The following is a 16130-nucleotide window of genomic DNA, read 5'->3' as shown; positions in this document are numbered from 1 at the left end:
GAGAACTGCAATGTTAGAGAGAATCATGAACTGCTCAGAGACCATTAATGCACCGAAACAGCAGAATTTATCAAACATATAATTGGTTCTGACTTATTTCCTTGGTCTTCAAAGAGAACAACAAGGACCTGAGTCTCCTCCCTGTCAATAACCCCCTGCTCAGCCAATCAGAGTAGAGACTGAGGACAGGAGGCTGAGGGTTTTCACCAGAGAGCCCAAAGGATGGCCCAGATCACCGGTGGGGATCACTGCCCGAGCACTATTTCAGCTCCACATTTCTGGGTGGACCTCCCACAGTGTGTGCTGCCGAGCACTCCCCCGCAACACACACACCGCTCCTGGTGTTGGGAGGGGAACAGGTGAAAGGACAAAAGACGCAAGAGACAAAGAGAAAGGAGGGAGGGATGGATGGAGGAAAAGGTGAAACACAAAGGACAAACCCTAATGTCCCCAGTGATTCTAAGAGACAAAATCCCAGGTGCAGAATAAAATTCTGCATCCTTAAACTTGTATTTTCCATGCCTAGATTTCAACTGTCAACAGATGGATCAGACTGAACAGGTTTCAAACCTCGAGGAGGCTCTTACATTCTAAACAGGGACATCTGTTTTCTAGTAAAATCACAAAAAGGGAAGGAGAAAACTCAAAAGAGGTTCCTCCTGGCGTTCATGTCTGTGAACCCGAATACTCTCTCAGTCCTCAAAGAGAGACCTGGAGAAGGAGACTTGCTGAAGCAAAGCCACAGGGGTCTCTGAGGTTTCCCTAGCCCTTTGCCTCTGTCCTGCCTGGCTGATGTTGCATCTTTCTGTGAGGTCACCAGCTCCCCACCACCTTTGACCAATAGTCTGAGATCCTGCAAAAGGCCTTTGTGATGTCACTGCCACACCCCTCCCTTGCTGTGCTAATGTTCTGCCCTTGGCCAGGCACTTTGGAGGTTTGAGCTACTCCCTGTGGATCACCCCACTCAAGGAGCATTCGTTCTAGGAAGCAAGCTGGCTTGACAGTAACACATCAGATGCTGCTCCCAGCGCTACACTCAGTTTTTCAGAAATTAGTCAACTTTATGGACAGAAGAGACCATTAGAGCATCTAACCTGACCCCCTGCATATCGCAGGCCTCCTGTATGACACAATAGCTACTTTTGGGGCAAACACATTCCACAGAGGCATCTAGGCATCAGGAGATGGCAAATCCTCCAGTTTCCTTGGTAGCTTGTTCCTGTGGTGAATCATCCTCGCTGTTGCATATTTGTGTCTTATTTGTAATATGAATTTGTCTCTTTTCACCTTCCAGCCATTGGGTCTTGTTATGCCTTTCTCTGCTAGATTGAAGAGCCCTTTTATACCCAGTCTTTTCTCTCCATTAAGGCCCTTCAACACTTCAATGAAGTCGCCTTTCAGTCTTCTTTTGATAAGCTAAACAGGTTGAGCTCTTTCAATAGCTCACTAGAAGGCATTTTTCTCCAGCCCTCAGAACATTTGTTGGCTCTTTGCTCATCAGAATCCTGAACCCCAGCTGGATGTGGTCCTTGTTCTTCTGCACAATAGCTCCTGGAGAAGAGGGATCTGCAAAGGCACATTCATTTGATACCTTTGTTTAATTGATGAAAACATAAACTAGACACTTAGAGGATGGGAACTGATTTCAGCTGATGGACAGGTTTGCTAGATTTTTATGCATTTGGACAGCGAAATGTTGAATGTTTACATTCATATCAAGCCCTCCCGTATCGTGGAGCTCCTGAACATAACGGAGAATGGAAATGAAAATGTTTTCCTTTTTTAAAAAAAAAGAGAGAAAGTTCTAAGAGAACTTTGGGGTTTGAACTGAGGACCATATGAACTGTAACCAAGCACTCTACCACTGAGCTATACACCCATGATGACATGGGCACAGAATCATGATCTCCAAGACTTTGAAGGACAAACCCTACTTCATCGAGGTCCTTTGCCATTCCCAGACCACAGATGGTTTTAAAAATGGGGTTTGATTAAACTTCTTAAATGTGGTAAACACCACAGCTTGCACATCCACTGATATAGTTCTCCCACTGACATAGCTGCCACCTCTTGGGGAAGTGAATCAACTAAACCCACAGGAAAACTCCCTCCCCTCAGCATAGAGCAGTGGTTCTCAAACTATGAGTCAGGACCCCAAAGTGGGATGTGACCCTGTTTTAATGGGGTTGCCAGGGCTGGCATTAGACTTGTTGGTGCCTGGGGCTGAAGCCAAAAGTCTGAGCCCTGCCACCCAGGACTGAATCTCTCAAGCTCTGGTTTTCACCCTCCCCCAACTGGGGCAGGGCTCAGGCTTTGTCTCCTCTGCCTCTGCTCAGTGTGGAGGGGTTTGGTCCCTCTTTCCAGGGCCATGTAGTAAGGTTTTTTTCAGTGGAAGGGGGTTGCAGTGAAAGGAAGTTTGAGAAACCCTGGCATAGAGCCTCTGAGTATGTCTAGACTTGGCTCCCTGTGGCACGATGGGTAATCAGACACTGAAAATACAGCCATGCAGACACCACACACCAACCTTGCCTAGCAGGCAAGGATCAAACCTCCACAGAGAGATACTTGTTGTTTTTTAACCCAGCTCCCTAAGCACTCAGCCACAACCACTTAACAAAGGGGCTTTTCTATACTATGGTTCTGGTCTCACTGAAGGGTCATTTCCAATTGTTTGCTAGGACCAGCATTAGGGAAAATGGTGCCCTGGGCAAAACTTGTACTTTGGCACTTCCCCATTGCCCCTGAATGATCCCCACTACCCCTTTACTGCTAGCTCCTGCACTCCCAACCCTTGCACCTCTTTCACCCCTAACTCCTGTCCCCTTCTGTGCCCCCTTTGCCCTTAACTACCCGTGCCACCAGCCATTGCCCCTCTTCTGCAGCCCCTTCACATGGTTTCAGTGCTGGGGGCCCCGCACTTGTTCTCCTTTTCCCTAGGCTTTGGCATCACTAGCCCCTGCTTAGCGAGTAGTGTTCAGTGGTTCCCAAAATGTGGGGCATGACTCCTAGGGGGCACAGAGGAACATTCATGGGGGCACCTCAGGGCCTGAGCCAGCCCTCATGGAGGTAGCACCATTCAGCCTCACACTGTCCCAGCTCTTCCCCAACCCCACTCTTACCCTAGGGCTCTGGCTTCCAGCTTAGCCTTGACCCCCTTACCCATCTGCACCTCTCTCCCCAGCAAGCAACAGCCCCACTCCCAGCCTTGGTTCTTCACCGCAGCTTCCAAGGGTCCACAGCCATGGATAAGAGAGCACAGTGTGAAATGTTTGGGGATTACTGGTTTAGGGTTATGTTCTCAATCACTTCTACAAAGTCCAATAAAAGCTATTCCTCACCCACCCACCCACCCCTCCATCAGGACGGACTAGGTATGTTATGCTGCCCTTCACTCATACAGGAAGGATAATAACATTTCATTCCATTCAATCCTAAAGTGATTTGTAACCCAACACCAGCCAAAACTGGTCACTTTGGGAAAGCAGCCCCATCATGCTGCATACCTAGGCAGAGTAGGTGTGTCTGTGCAAACACAGTCTGTTCCTGAAGTCTTTACCCAGCTCCTCACTAGATGTGAGGGGGGAGCTCATTCAGCCCCTGCTTCCACTTACTATTTAAAAACTCCTTATTGTCCCTATCTCTGCTGGCCTTAGATTTCTCCTCCTGTCTCTTTCTTGACAGCTCAGATGAGGTGGCTGAGTGGTTAAGGTGAAAGACTGTTAATCTGTTGTGCTCTGCATGGATGGGTTCAAGTCCTGTCCTCATTAGATGTGTTTAGGCTTCACTGTTCCTTTGTAGACAACAATCTCCCCTTTTGGTACAATGACAGATCAAACAATGTTGCTTCTTGCAAACAAAAACCTACTCAGAAACTCAGAACTCCCTTGCTTTAAATAAAATGTCTAAATCCCAGTTTTCTTAAAAAATAATTCTCTAGTGCTGTATTTCTTAGTTTTTATCTCAAAAGGTAACATCCTCATCATCTCCCCCAAACTCTGGGACCTCCCCAAATTATTAAAATACTCTCAACCCGAGCAAGGCCAGAGCAGTGAACCAGAGCTAGTGTCTAGGCCAAGCTGTTCTGAAGGAGGCAACTCAAACATTTTCTCCCTGCTTCCCTTGGCAAGGTCTGACTGAGAAAATTAAATTCCCCAAACTGAAAATTTTCTGCTGAAAAACCAATTCTAGTCTGTTTGGGGACTTTGATTTGAAAGTATTATTGTTATTATTCTCTTCTGATTTCTGAATCAGTTCAGTCTTGGTCCTCCTGCTGTGTTTCCAGCTGCTGAGTTGTGGGGGAGAGAGGCCAAGTCATGATGTCTCTTCCCCTCTTTCATAGTTTCTTCCAACTTGCCAGGAAGCTCCTTTGCTACGATGTGAGTCAAGCAGTGTCCATTGTCTCTGTGCTATCTCAGAGAAGCCTGCATTGTACATGGTTCCTGGGATAGTCCTTGGGAGTGTGGATACCTTCAATGGGCCAGCAGCGAGTCTGGCTCCTTCCTTGTCGCACCTGAAAGGCTGGTGGTGAGCATTTCTCAACCTCATAACATATCTCAGTAACACACACAAAGCAAAACTTCATAACTTCTCAACCAATGACAGCACACACAATCCAACAGTGGGCTGAGTGGGGCCTGCGGCCAGGACCCCAGCTGGGAAGGGTCTGTCAGCCAGAAACCCAGACCGGCAGCGGGCTGTGCGGGGCTGGCAGCCAGAACCCCAGACTCAGCCCACTGCCGCTCAGGGGTTCCATCCGCTGGCTCCTGCCAGCCAGGATCCCGGCTGCCGGACCCGCTCAGCCCGCTGCCAGTCTGGGGTCCCGGCCCTGCCCACGTACAGTGAATACCTACCTTCTCCCTGGTTCTGGCCCATTCTCTTCCTCTGCACTGAGCTGAGGGTGGGAGTGGACCGAGCACAGGGCTGGGGGTGAAGGGCCTGGCCAGGAGCTAGAATGAGGGAGGGGGCTCAGGGTTGGGGCAGGAGGTTTGAGTGTGGGGGCACTTACCTGGGCATCTCCCATTTGGCGTGAGGGGTGCAGGGGGGAATGTGTGTGGAGGGTGCAGGAGCTCCCGTTTGGTGCTCAGGGTGGGGTTGAGAACGTGCGGGGTGCATGGGATGTGGGGAGGCTGGGGATATGGGGGTGAAAGAGTCAGGGTTGGGTGCATGTGGGGGGGTGCAAGTGTCAATGTAGGGGGGCTGGGTATGTGGTGGGGTGCCAGAGTCAGGGCTGGGGTCATGGGGGAGTAGAGTGGTGAAGGAGTCACCCCCATGGGGGCTGGGTGGTACAGGGCTCAGGGCAGGGCCCTGAGAGGTGTAAGGGGGGGTCAGGGCTCTGGGCAGAGGGCTGGGTGAGTGCCTCCCCAGAACCCACATCCCCCCCTCTTCTTGTCCCGACTACCCCTTCCTGGGACCCCACTCCCTATCTAAGCCTCCCTGCCCCGTGTCCCCTGACTGCCTCCCTAGGACTCTACCCCCTACCTGTCCCCTGACTGCCCCAACCCTTATCCACACCCCCACACCCAGACAGAACCTCCCGGACTCCCATGCCTATCTAACCCCTCCCCGCCCCCTGACAGGACCCCCAGAACTCTGGACCCATACACCCCCCCGCTCTCTGCCTGCCACAGCCACTCTCCACACCCCTACCTCCTGACAGCCCCCTCAAACTCCCGACTCATCCAACCCCTCCCAGCTCCTTGTTCCCTGACACCCCCTCCCGAGACCCCTAACTGTGCCTCCAGGACCCTCCTTGCTCCTGGTTCCCTGACTGCCTTGTCTCCTATTCACCCCCCACCCCCTAACAGACCCTGGACTCCCGTGCCTCATCCACTCCTCCTGCTCCCTGACTGCCCCCTCCAGAGACCCCTGCTCCAACCACCCTCCCTGGGATCCCACCCCCCCATCCAACCCACCCTGCTCCCTGTCCCTGATTGCCCCCCCGCTTACCCCAAGCCCCCCCAATCCTGGGCCCCTTACCATGAGGCTTACCGCTCATTCAGAGCCCTGCCGCCGCGCGTGCAGCCCCACCCCTCAAAGTGCTGTGCACAAGGTGGCAGGGCGCCGGATGAGCGGGAAGTGTCTTTCACTCCTTGCAGAGCCAAATGCTGCCCCACAGGAGTGCGGAGCCCTGGCCCCCAGAGTGCAGAGCACGCGGCGGCAGGGCTCTGGAGGAAGGCAGGGGAGGGGCAGGCAGGTTGCCGCACCGGCAGGATTTTTAATGACACACCGGAGTCCCGGCAGGCCCCAGCGTGCCATTAAAAATTGGCTCACGTGCCATCTTTGGCACGTGTGCCATAGGATGCTGACCCCTGCTTCAGCCCAACCTTCTGCTGATGCACCTCAACGCACGGCTATGAAGGGTTTGAAGCTTTCATTGCTTAAGTTCCAGGACACTGAGGGATTTCAGCTCCCCTTTGTCCAGAGGAAACCTTCACCCCACTAACAACTAGGTTCTTGTCCAGGGATTACTGTAGGGGGCTGGGTCCCTGTTTGTCTATTCTCGCTATCTAGGACAAGCCAGGGTGCCTCTACAGAAATCCATGGCACACCGACATCTTGAATACTGCGTGCAGATGTGGTCACCCCACCTGATAAAAGATATATTGTAATTGGAAAAGATTCAGAAAAGGGGAACAAAAATGATTGGGAGTATGAAGCAGCTTTCATATGAAGAGTGATTAATAAGACTGAGACTTTTCAGCTTGGAAAAGAGATGATAGAAGTCTATAAAACAATGATTGGGTTGGAGAGAGTAAATAAGGAAGTGTTATTTACTCCTCTAGACACAAGAACTAGGAGTCACCAAATGAAATGAAGAGGCAGCAGGTTTAAACCAAACAAAAGGAAATATTTCTTCACATAACACACAGTCAACCTGTGGAATACCGGGGCACCTAGAATCGGCCACTGTAAGAAGACAGGATACTAGGCTATATGGACCTTTGATCTGACCCAGTGTGGCCATTCTTATGTTTGTGTACTTATGAACTGGGGTGTATGAGCACCGAGGGCCCTCTGTGGAGCTGCCCTTCTCCTTCTATGCTCTCATGTTTCATTGATTCCAGCCTTTTTTTCTATTCATCATCATTGTAAACAAGCTGCCCTCACCTCCTGTCCCCTCCAAGGGCCAGTGTCCCCTGTCTTGTGTAAATCACTGACCTCTTGCAGCACTGACTGCTCCTCCCTGTCCTTGTCCCTCCCTCTGTGCTGATGGGACCCTTCTCTCTAGTCTCATAGACTCATAGACTCATAGGTCAGAAGGGACCAATCTGATCATCTAGTCTGACCTCCTGCACAAGGCAGGCCACAGAACCCCACCCATCCAATTTTATAACAACCCCTATCCCAGGACCGAGTTATTGAAATCCTCAAAATTGGTTTGAAGACCTCAAGCTGCAGAGAAACCACCAGCAAGCGACCCGTGCCCCAGGCTGCAGGGGAAGGCGAAAAACCTCCAGGGCCCCTGCCAATCCGCCCTGGAGGAAAATTCCTTCCCGACCCCAAATATGGCGATCAGCTAAACCCTGACCATGTGGGCAAGAGTCACCAGCCAGCACCCAAAAGGAATTCTCTGCAGTAACTCAGTTCCCATTCCATCCAACATCTCCCCGCAGACCATTGAGCAGACCTATCTGGTGGTAATCCAAGATCAATTGCCCAAATTAACGATCCTATCATAACATCCCCTCCATATACTTATCAAGCTTTGTTTTAAAGCCAGGAAAGTCTTTTGCCCCCACTACTTCCCTCGGAAGGCTGTTCCAGAACTTCACTCCCCTAATGGTTAGAAACCTTCGTCTAATTTCAAGTCTAAACTTCCTAATATCCAGTTTATACCCATTCGTCCTCGTGCCTACATTAGTACTAACCTTAAATAATTCCTCTCCCTCCCTAACGTTAACCCCCCTGATATATTTATATAGAGCAAGCATATCCCCCCGCAGCCTTCTTTTGGCCAGGCTAAACAAGCCAAGCTCTTTGAGTCTCCTTTCATAAGGCAGTTTTTCCATTCCTCGGATCATCCTTGTAGCCCGTCTCTGAACCTGTTCCAGTTTGAATTCATCCTTCTTGAACATGGGACACCAGAACTGCACACAGTATTCCAGATGGGGTCTCACCAACGCCTTGTATAACGATACTAACACCTCCTTATCCTTGCAGGAAATACCCCGCCTGATGCATCCCAAAATCGCATTTGCTTTTTTAACAGCCGTATCACATTGGCGACTCATAGTCATCCTGCTATCAACCAGTACCCCAAGGTCCTTCTCCTCCTCCGTCGCTTCCAACTGATGCGCCCCCAACGTATATCCAAAATTCTTATTATTAATTCCTAAATGCATAACCTTGCACTTTTCACTATTGTATTTCATCCTATTTCTATTACTCCAGTTTACAAGGTGGTTCAGATCTTCCTGAATAGTATCCCTGTCCTTCTCCATGTTAGCAATACCCCCCAGCTTCGTGTCATCCGCAAACTTTATTAGCATATTCCCGCTCTTTGTGCCAAGGTCAGTAATAAAAAGGTTAAATAAGATCGGTCCCAAAACCGATCCTTGAGGGACTCCTCTAGTGACCTCCTTCCAGCCTGACAATTCACCTTTCAATACGACCCTCTGGAGTCTCCCCTTTAACCAGTTCCTTATCCACCTTACAACTTTCACATTCATTCCCATCTTTTCCAATTTGACTAACAGTTCCCCGTGCGGAACCGTGTCGAACGCCTTACTGAAATCTAGGTAAATTATATCTACCGCATTTCCTTTATCTAAGTAATCCGTCACCTTCTCAAAGAAGGAGATCAGATTGGTTTGACACGATCTACCTTTACTAAATCCGTGTTGCAATTCGTCCCAATTACCATTGACCTCTAGGTCCTTAACTACTTTCTCCCTTAAAATTTTTTCCAAGACCTTGCATACTACAGACGTCAAGCTAACAGGCCTATAATTACCCGGATCACTTTTATTCCCTTTCTTAAAAATAGGAACTACATTAGCAATCCTCCAGTCATACAGCACAACCCCCGAGTTTATCGATTGCTTAAAAATTCTCGCTAACGGGCTCGCAATTTCACGCGCCAGTTCCTTTAATATCCTCGGATGGAGATTGTCCGGGCCCTCCGACTTCGTCCCATCGAGCTGTTCAAGTACGGCCTCTACCTCAGTTGCAGTAATATCCACTTCCATATCCACATTCCCGTTTATCATCCCTCCATCATCGCAAGGTTCCTCACTAGTCTTATTAAAAACTGAAGCAAAGTACTTGTTTAGATGTTGGGCCATGCCTAGGTTATCCTTAACCTCCATTCCATCCTCAGTGTATAGCGGCCCAACTTCTTCTTTCTTTGTTTTCCTTTTATTTATGTGGCTGTAGAACCTTTTACTATTGGTTTTGATTCCCTTTGCAAGGTCCAGTTCAATGCGGCTTTTAGCCTTCCTCACTTTATCCCTACATGTTCTGACCTCACCAAGGTAGCTTTCCTTACTGATCCTGCCTTTCTTCCACTCCCTGTAAGCTTTCTGCTTTTGTCTAATCCCCTCTCTGAGTTGCTTGCTCATCCAGTTTGGCCTACAACTCTTGCCCATGGTTTTTTTCCCCTTTCTCGGGATGCAGGCTTCCGACAGTCTCCGCAGCTGCGACTTAAAGTAATTCCAGGCCTCCTCTGCATTTAAATCCACTAATTCCTCAGTCCAATCCACTTCCCTAACTAATTTCCTTAACTCTTTAAAATTAGCCCTCGAGAAATCAAAAACCCTAATCCCAGATCTACCTTTGTTTATCCTTCCATCTAGTTTGAACTGAATCAGCTCATGATCACTCGAACCAAGGTTGTCCCCTGCCACCATTTCTTCTACGAGGTCCTCACTGCTCACCAACACCAAATCTAAAATGGCATCTCCTCTCGTAGGTACTTCAACTACTTGATGAAGAAATCCATCCGCTATCACATCCAGAAAAATCTGACCCCTATTATTCTTGCAAGTACTCGTCCTCCAGTCTATATCCGGGAAGTTGAAGTCCCCCATAATCATACATTTCCCCTTTGTGTTTACTTCATTAAAGACATTAAAGAGGTCTCTATCCATATCCCAATCAGATCCCGGCGGTCTGTAGCACACGCCAAGCACTATCTCAGGGGAAGCTCTAGTTGCTTTTTTACCCAGTGTGATTTTTGCCCAGACAGACTCTGTCTTATCCATTCCATCGCTTCTTATTTTGCTACAGTTAATTTCATCATTGATGTACAAGGCTACTCCACCACCTTAGCCTTTCTTCCTGTCTTTTCTAAACAGCACATAGCCTTCAATACCCGTGCTCCAGTCATGAGTACTATTCCACCAGGTTTCAGTTATCCCTATAATATCCGGTTTCACTTCCTGCACCAGTAACTCCAGTTCCTCCATCTTGTTACCTAGGCTCCTCGCATTAGTGTACAGACCTTTTAATTTTCAGCGTTTGGCATCAGTGACATTCTTTCCCCCGTAGTGCAGAGACCTTTTACCACCAGCATCACCCGTTACTCTGGTTTCTACTCCACTATTCCTCCTTGGATCAAATCTTGGGACCGCAAGGGTATCCCCTCTCACTTTGTTTACTTTCCTCTCCAGGTTATATTCCGGCGTGGAGATCTCCCGAACATCTCCCAATCATCTCCCCCAACTTCCTAGTTTAAAGCTCTCTTGATGAGGTCGGCGAGCCTCCATCCTAGAATTCTATTTCCCTCCTTGCTTAGATGAAGTCCATCCTGAGCGAACAGTCGTCTATCCGTAAACACTTCCCAGTGACCGTACATCCCAAAGCCCTCCTTATAACACCACTCCCTAAGCCATCTGTTGATCGCCATAATCTTGTCACTCCTTCGTCGCCCCGCTCTAGGAACCGGCAGAATCCCACTGAAGATCACCTGAGCCTCGATGTCTTTGAGCCTCTTCCCCAGTCTGGCATAGTCCTCCTTGATACAGTCCAGCGAGTAACTAGCCGTATCATTCGTTCCCACATGAAGGATAATCAACGGATTCTTTCCCGCTCCCGCTAAGATCGTATTCAGCCTCAGGTCCACATCCTGTATCTTAGCCCCTGGCAGACAGCACACCCTTCTGTTCTCCCCATCAGGTCTAGTTACAGGCCTATCTACTCTTCTCAGTAAAGAGTCTCCAATCACGTAGACTTGCCTTTTCCTGGCAACAGTGCGATTCTGCGGTCTATCCCCCACAGCAGGTGGTTGCAATTCCTTTCGATTTGTATTGGCCCTTACAGTCCTCCTAGGGCTCATACTTGGTGTCGCCGCCATCGACTCCTCCCCTCCTTCTGCAGGACTAGCTGCTCGCCTCTTCTTCCTCGCCCTTTGTCCTTCAGCAGCCTGCTGTGCTCCATCTTCATTTTCCAACTCAGCAAACCTGTTCCTGAGTTCTATTTCTCCATCGCTTTCCCGTCTTTTCCTCTGCCTGGTTCTCCTAGTCACATGCTTCCACCGTCCACTTTCCTCACCCAGCAGCCCCTCCTCAGAGTCCTTTGGTCCTGCTTCTATCCGCTCGTTTGAGCTTGTCTCCTGTGCCTCATCATGTCTGTGTTCCATCATCTGCTCAAACCCCCTTCTAAACTCAGCCAGAGTTTCCACCTGCATCTCCAGTCCTCTTATCTTTTCCTCCAGCAGCTCTATCAGGCGGCACTTCATGCAGATGAAACTCCTTTCAGGTGCTCCCTCTAGGACCATGTACATGCCGCAGCTACCGCATCCGGTCATCCTCAGTGTGTCTGCACCTGCTACCTCCGCCTCCATCGTAGCGCTTCAACTCTGTGCCTGGCAATCCACGCCTCACAGTCCTTCCTCATCAAGCAGCTCAGTGGATGGGAATCTTAGAGTCACCATGGTGCTTTAGGAGCAGAAACCCCCACAGAGCTTCCATGCAATTGGTACTTTGCCCTCACTGCTCAGGACTGAAACTTGTGCAGGGAGACTGGCTGGGCCACATGCCAGCTGGGCATGAGCAAAGCAGCAGGGGTAAAAGACAAATGTGGGGAGTGAACCCAGGGCCTGATACATGCAAAGCAGGCACTGTACCACTGAGCCACATCCCCAAACAGACCTTCGTTGTTGACTGTTACACTCAGAGCTACCTCTTTCCAACGCATCCAGTGGCTTATATGCTTCATGGGAAACCCTTTCCCCTCAGTCATGCTCTCATGCAGGTTGCTGGTTCTTAGGGGTCACTTTGCAGCAGGGCCAGATTTGATGTGTGGGGCAGAGAGTGTGTGTGACCTGGACTCAAGGTTATCTAAAAAAAAAATAAAAGGCAAGAGAAAAACTGCTGGCTGGCAGCTAAATATGCTGGACAATGGGTTGGGATTCTTCTACGCTCAGATTTGTTATGGAGCTGGTGGTCTCCCAAATGATGGTCTGCTCCTTCCCTCAAAATGCTGGCTAAGCTTCTCCTTTTGAATTTAAAGCTACATGAAAGGGGGAAAAATAACGAGGAAGAAATCATAAAAGCTATGGATGTATTTGAGAAAGGACTTGGAGCAATAAGAGACCGAGGGAGAGAAAGCAGTACTGTTTCTGCCTGGTTTTGAACCAGGGACCTTTTGCGTGTAAAACTAATGTGACAACCACTACACTACAGAAACCAGCTACTGTGAAACCTGGAGCCCTTTTCTAAGGCTTTCTCAGTAGCTGCTACACCAGCTGATTTCCCTTTGACGAACAGGGAAACAAGGGTCATCAAGAACGTATGTTTTTTGGATGAGCCAAGAAAAGGGAGTAGCATTGTGACCCTCAGGTAGGCCCTGTTCATTTCCAGGTCAGAAAGCAAAACTCTTCTGCAAGAATATCCAAAAAATATTGTTTCACTTCACTTCGCTTCAGAAGTACAGTTGTGTGGCAATTAAATGATGACTCTAAAGTTTCATAAAAGCAAAGAACGCTAAACACAATAGTGTGGGAAATATGGATGTATCTGAGAAAATGGCTTGGAATGAAGAAAGACAAAAATTGATCGGTCGAGAGAAGAGGCCCTGTTTCCCCCTGGTTTGGAGCTTCTCTCACAACTACTGGAAGAGAAAAGCTAAGCAAATAGGGTCCTATTGTTCCAATGGAGATTGAAGTGAGGCCATTTTCTCCCGATAGAATTAAATGGTAATATCAGGAGTGGGATTTGAAACCATGTCACTATGCAGAGACCAGAACACCCAAGAGATAGGAAAAAAGAGTCTTAAAACTAGCACTTTAGACCAATCCACCAGCCTAATGCTACAAAGAACATGACTTATCAACTCTAGTTTTCATTAATATTTGATGAATTCTTTAGGAAGGTCAAGATGGCACATCTCTTTCAACTCCTAGAGACCTTCCACAGCACAGCTGATTTTTAGACACACTCACCCGGACCTAAATTTACACTTTTCCTGGAGCTCCATGAGTTCTGCGGTGTTGTAATCTCCCTGCTCGCATTTTAAGTGAACAAAAGATGGGTGCTAGCATTCTGAGACAGTAATGGTGAACCTCAAAATCCTGCCCTGTGGGCCAGACAGTTAAGCAATCAGCACCCACAACCTCTACCATGATAGCATCCCATCTGGCAAGAACTCACTGCTCAATAGCTCGGGTGTGAAATCCTCATTTCTTTGTTGTTCTGTCACTGTAGTCCCCACTTTCCTATTGCTTGTCTGTATAATCTCTGTCTGGTTCTGTGATTGTTTCTATCTGCTGTATAATTAATATGTTGGGTGTAAACCAATTAAGGCGGTGGGGTATAATTGGTTAGATAATCATGTTACAGTATGTTAGGATTGGTTAGTTACATTTCAGTAAAATGATTGGCTAAGGTTTAGCTAAGCAGAACTCCAGTTATACTATATAGATTGCAGTCAATCAGAAAGTAAAGGGGGGAATGGGAATAGGGGTAGGGGAACTGGAATTATGTTTTGCTAAGAGGGGAATAGGAACAAGGACACAGACAAGCCTCTGTGGTGTCAGACTGGGAAGGGGGATACAGAGGAAGGAAATTGGAATCATTGCTTGCTGGAAGTGTACCCCAATAGACATTGAATTATTTGCACCTTTGAACTTCGGGTATTGCTGCTCTCTGGTCATGCAAGAAGGACCAGGGAATGGGAGGGTGATGGAATAAACCCTCTAACTAGTATGTTTTTCAGGGTGTAAAAAACCCCAGAGCCAGTATAATTAAGCTGACCTAAGCCATGGTTAGATAGTGCTAAATGAAAGGAAAGATTGTTCTGTCAATGTAGCTATTACAGGGATGGAAAACCCCTCCCCTCACTGTAGCAACTGTCTACTCCACAGTGCTACAGCAGAATTTTAAGTGTAGACAGCCTCAGAGTGAGACCAGATCTGGTTCCTTGGATGCTCAGGCAGCATCCATAACAACAGCAATGACAATACACTAATGCTTCCGTAGTTGGAAAGATTTGAACCTGTGGGGGGAAACCCCAATAAATTTCTAGGCTGGTGCCTTAACCACTTGGCCACAACTACTCAAAGTGTAGCTGTTTCCCTACACAATGTTTCTGTTCTCACAGACTGGTCACTTCAAATTGCTCAGACCAGCTCCCCCAGCACACTCACGGCTGTGCATTAGTGTAAATGTGTCCATGGTGAACAGCAAGAGTTCCTGCCCATTTCCCTTCCAGCTGGAGCATGATTAGAGTGTGTTTGTGGCTAACAACATTGCAATAGATTGTTGTTCATTCCCCACACTGACAATTCTGACAGTCCCTTTCCTATTCGAATCTCCACCATATCATTCCAATAGCCGGGGGCAGGATTTCTCTGGGGCACTGAAATGTTTCAGGGGTCGGTGTGTGAGCTCAGCCTTGCATTCCATCCCTGATGTTTCATGGACTGACTACAGCAGCAGAAAGAAAGAGCTGAGCCAATATCTCTCTGGCAGGGATGCAGGTGCCACGTCCCCTCTGTCTGCCCATCGCCATTGCAGGAGAGGAGGGTTCACTGGAATCAAATGTCCTGGCTCAGACAAGAGACACGGGAGGTTTTGCTGTTCATGGATCTGTGCAAAGGAAATTGTGTCTCTGTGAAATTGAGGCAGGAAATGAAATGCCCACATGGTGGCCCAATGCCCTAAGGAATGTGGGCGATGGACTCTGGCTGAGAAATAATTTAACAAGAATTTGTATCAATGTATTGCCCTGATTAAAAGCTATGGCTGTAAGGCAGCCACTGTTGTTAGTACTGAACCTGTATGGAGACACCCTAGTGCAGTGGTGAGCTGGGGCCGGTTCCCACAAGTTCCCAAAAACCGGTTGCTAAAATTAGACCTCCGTGGAGAACTGGTTGTTAAAGGGCCAGGCGGTGGACAAAGAACTCCAGTCCGTGGGCTGGACCATCCTGTTGCTCCCAGGATTCCCAGCTGGGGAGGCTGAGGCTTCCCGGGCCCCTCCTCTGCTTCCCCCCAGCTGCAGCGTGGCCATCTGCCAGCACCAGCGTGGCCAGCTGCCAGCACCAGCTGGGCAGTTCAGCTGAGCTCGAGAGTCATCCTGCTGCCACTTTTTGAGAGGCCCGGCAAGGTGTGGGGGGGTCCTGCTGCAAGCTCCACGGCTGGGCAGAGGGGAGGGGAGGAGGCAAGTGGGGCAATTTGCCCTGGGCCTCTGGCCCCACGAGGATGTCTCCCCCCAGACCCCCCACCCTCCCGCAGAGCTGCAGCATGTCCAGCAGCTAGGCAGCTCAGCTGAGCTCCTGAGTTGTCCTGCTGCTTTGGGCTGCTGGCAAGGTAAGGGGGGAGGGGGCTGCAAGATCTAGGGTTGCCGGGGGGCAAGTGGGGCAATTTGCCCCAGGCCTTGCAGGGGCTCCCAGCTCCATGGGTATGTCTCCCCTCCCCCAGCCCCTCCTCCACTCCCCCCCCTTAAATCAGAACTTTTTATAGGGAACCGGTTGTTAAGATTTTGGCAGCTAATCACTGCCCGAGTGGGTGTCAAGTCCATTGCCTTAACCAGGGGGAGTTGATTATTTTATCAAGATCCAAATTTCTTGGTCAAGGTCTAGTCAATGTCTAGATGCCAGAGAAAATAATACACTGATGATAATAAGAAGAATATAGAAAGATTTTGCAATCACTATGGACATAACTATGATGATTGTTTTGTGTTTCACTCTT

At 48.9% G+C, this 16130-nt stretch overlaps 1 non-coding gene across 1 annotated transcript; it reads right to left on the bottom strand.

Annotated features, from left to right (window-relative positions):
• Window positions 1-12554: 12554 nt before the first annotated feature.
• On the bottom strand, window positions 12555-12627 carry TRNAV-UAC. The gene has a single exon. It is a non-coding gene; the product is annotated as a tRNA-Val (tRNA).
• Between the last annotated feature and the right edge of the window lie 3503 nt (window positions 12628-16130).

Source organism: Gopherus evgoodei, unplaced genomic scaffold, assembly GCF_007399415.2.
Source record: "Gopherus evgoodei ecotype Sinaloan lineage unplaced genomic scaffold, rGopEvg1_v1.p scaffold_354_arrow_ctg1, whole genome shotgun sequence".
Lineage (NCBI taxonomy): Eukaryota > Metazoa > Chordata > Testudines > Testudinidae > Gopherus > Gopherus evgoodei.
The sequence above is the reverse complement of the archived record's forward strand: the minus strand, read 5'-3'. Positions and strand labels throughout refer to the sequence as shown.